Below are 3,577 nucleotides of genomic sequence, written 5' to 3' on the forward strand. Positions count from 1 at the left end.
GTCCTCCTGTATCCCTTGGATAAATTCCTAGCAGTGCTATTGCTGGGTCATAGGGTAGAACCTCTGTTTTTTAAAGGTGTATTTGGATTTTTGTATTTCTTCTTGAGTTTCAGTAATTTGTACCTTTCTAGGAATTTATCCCTTTCATCTAAGTTATCTAAGTTTTTGGCATCTAATTGTTTATAGTATTCTTTTTATTTATGTATCCTTTTTTTATTTCTATAAGGTTGATAATAATGTTCCTTCTTTCATTTATGATTTTAATAAGTTCAGTCTTCTCTCTTTTTGGTTGGTCAGTATAGTTAAAAATTTGTCAGTTCGGTTGACCTATTGAGAGAACCAACCTTTAGTGTCATTGATCACTATTTTCAACTTGCTATTTTATTCATTTCTGCTCTAATCTGTATTGTTTCCTTCCTTCTGCTTGCTTTAGGTTTAGTTTGCTCTTTCTCTTCTTGTTTCTTAAGTTGGAAGATGAGGTTATTGGTTTGAGATCTTCTTTTAATATAGGTCTTCACAGCTATAAATTTTCATCTAAACACTGTTTTAGGTGTACTTTATAAGTTTGCTATGTTGTGTTTATTTTCATTCATCTCAAAGTATTTTGCAATTTTCTTTGTAATTTCTTCTTTTTAAATTAATTTTTTTAAGTTTATTTTTGAGAGAGAGAGAGAGTCAGAGAGAGAGAGAGAGAATGAGTAGGGGAGGGGCAGAGAGAAAGGGAGAAACAGAATCCGAAGCAGGCTTCAGGCTCTGAGCTGACAGCACAGAGCCCAATGCAGGGTTCAAACCCATGAACCATGAGATCATGACCCCAGCTGAAGTCGGACGCTTAACCAACTGAGCCACCCAGGCGCCCTTGTGATTTCTTCTTATGGTTATGAAGGAGTGTATTGTTTAATTTGTACTCTTTTAATATAATTTTGACTTTTGAACCATGTAAATATCTAACATATCCAAAGGTAGAGTCAAAAGATATTTAAGAAAAGCAAATCTTAAGTTGAATGCATATAAAAACAAATGTTCCTAATTTTATCAGGTTGATAACTTAATCACAGAAGACAGAATTCAAGTAGATTTTGATTCTGACCAATCTCAGTTGGATATATCTTAAGGATATAAAAATCAGGTGATTATATAATTATGGTTTGTTCCCATACTTTTTATTTTTTTATAATTTAGTTTTTAATGTTTATTTTTGAGAGAGAGAGAGAGCAAGTGGGGGAGGGGCAGACAGAGAGGGAGACAGAGGAGCCAAAGCAGTCTCCATGCTGAGAGTGGAGAGCACGATGTGGGGCTTAAACTCACAAACAGTAAGATCATGACCTGAGCTGAAGTCAGATACTCAACCAACTGAGCCACCCAGGTGACCCTCCCATACTTTTAATTTTGTTTCATATATTTATCTATATATTTAATTTTGTTTCATATCTATTTGCTGTCCCCAATACCATACTATCTCATTATAGCTGAATAGTGGGTCTTGATATCTGATTGTGTAAGTTCCTCCAGCTTTGTTTTTTTTTTTTTTTAATTTTTTTTTCTTTAAAAAAATTTTTTTTCAACGTTTATTTATTTTTTGGGGGACAGAGAGAGACAGAGCATGAACGGGGGAGGGGCAGAGAGAGGGGGAGACACAGAATCAGAAACAGGCTCCAGGCTCTGAGCCATCAGCCCAGAGCCCGACCCGGGGCTCGAACTCACGGACAGCGAGATCGTGACCTGGCTGAAGTCGGACGCTTAACCGACTGCGCCACCCAGGTGCCCCTTAATTTTTTTTTCAACATTTATTTATTTTTGGGACAGAGAGAGACAGAGCATGAACGGGGGAGGGGCAGAGAGAGAGGGAGACACAGAATTGGAAACAGGCTCCAGGCTCTGAGCCATCAGCCCAGAGCCTGACGCGGGGCTCGAACTCACGGGCCGCGAGATCGTGACCTGGCTGAAGTCGGACGCTTAACCGACTGCACCACCCAGGCGCCCCCAGCTTTGTTTTTTAAGGTTGCTTTGGACTTTTGCATTTCCATATAAATTTAAATATCAGCTTGTCAGTTTTCATAACAAACCTGCTGCAGTTATTTAAAAAATGTTTTAGTTTATTTATTTTGAGAGAGAGAGAGCACGAGTGTGAGCAGGGGAGGGGGAGAGGCAGAGAGAGAGAGGGAGAGAAAAAATCCCAAGCAGGCTCTGCACTGTCAGCACAGAGTCCAACATGGGGCTCGAGCCCACAGACTATGAGATCATGCCCTGAGCCAAAACCAAGAGTAGGTCGCCTAACCGACTGAGCCACCCAGGTGCCCCAAATCGGCTGCAGTTTTTATTGGGATTTCATTGACTCTATAAATCAAGGATGAATTGACATATTAACAGTGTTTATCATGGGGGCCCAGTGTGCAATGGCTGCAAACAGTAGCCTCCTTGGTAGTGTATGCAGCCTATTGATTGTATGGGTTGCCCTAAGAGACCTTGGAGACAGCCCTTTCCAGTAGACATTGATGTCTGACCTCACGCTATCACCAATTTAGGCTCCAGACAGGTATGAGGTGTGCCAGGGTCCACATTAGCCAAATCATCATGTCCATCTGTACCAAGCTACAGAACAAGAAGCATGTGATTGAAGCCCTACACAGGGCCAAGTTCAAGTTCCCTGGCTGCCAGAAGATCCACTTTCCAAGAAGTGGGGCTTTACTAAGTTTAATATAGATGAATTTGAAGACATGGTGGCTGAAAAGTGTCTCATCCAAGATGGCTTTGGGGTCATATACATCCTTAATTGTGGCCCCTTGGACAAATGGTGGGCTCTACACTCATGAGAACCTCGGCACTGCCCCCCTCCCTGTTCATGCCACCAATAAATCCTTCTTCCTGTCAAAAAAAAGTATTAACAATATTGAGACTCTAACCTATGAATATAGTATATTTATACATTTACATAGGTTTCCTTTAATTTTCTGTCAACAATATTTTCTAGTTTTCAGTGTAAAGATCTTACATATCTTTTGTTAAATTTATTCTTAGGTATTTGATTGTTTTTAGGTGGTACTGTATATTAAACAATTTTTTTTTACTTATCCTGATCTATATAAATTAAATTGGTTTTTAAACTCTGGCTTTATATCAACATTGTTAAATACACTTATTAATTCATTGTTTTAGATTCTTTTGGATTTCCTATGTAAACAATCATGCCTCATGTCAATGATAGTTTTTTATTTCTTCCTTTCGACTCCTTATGCCTTTTATATGTTTTCCTTGCTTGATTTAACTGTCTAGGACCTCCAGGACAGTGTTAAATAGAAGTGTTGCTAGCAGATATCGTTATCTTATTCTTGATCTCAGGAAAAACTTTAAAAGTATCAATTCAAATAAAAAACAAATTTTTTGGTAGTTACATTTATTCAGACTAAAAAAAGTTGCCTTTTCTTCCAAGTTTGCTGTGAGTTATTTTTAAAGTCAAGTGGGAGCACAATTTTATTAAATGCCTTTTCTGCATCTATTGAAATGATCATATAATTTTCTAGCTTTTTCTTGTTAATATGCTAAATTCCACTAATTGATTTTCTCATAAACTTCACAT

At 38.0% G+C, this 3,577-nt stretch overlaps 1 non-coding gene across 1 annotated transcript; it reads left to right on the forward strand.

Moving 5' to 3' along the window:
- The first annotated feature begins 2,350 nt into the window (after nucleotides 1-2,350).
- On the forward strand, nucleotides 2,351-2,478 carry LOC125158021 (small nucleolar RNA SNORA70). Its single transcript, XR_007149146.1, has one exon. It is a non-coding gene; the product is annotated as a small nucleolar RNA SNORA70 (small nucleolar RNA).
- Nucleotides 2,479-3,577: the final 1,099 nt, after the last annotated feature.

The sequence above is a fragment of the Prionailurus viverrinus genome, chromosome X (assembly GCF_022837055.1).
Source record: "Prionailurus viverrinus isolate Anna chromosome X, UM_Priviv_1.0, whole genome shotgun sequence".
NCBI lineage: Eukaryota > Metazoa > Chordata > Mammalia > Carnivora > Felidae > Prionailurus > Prionailurus viverrinus.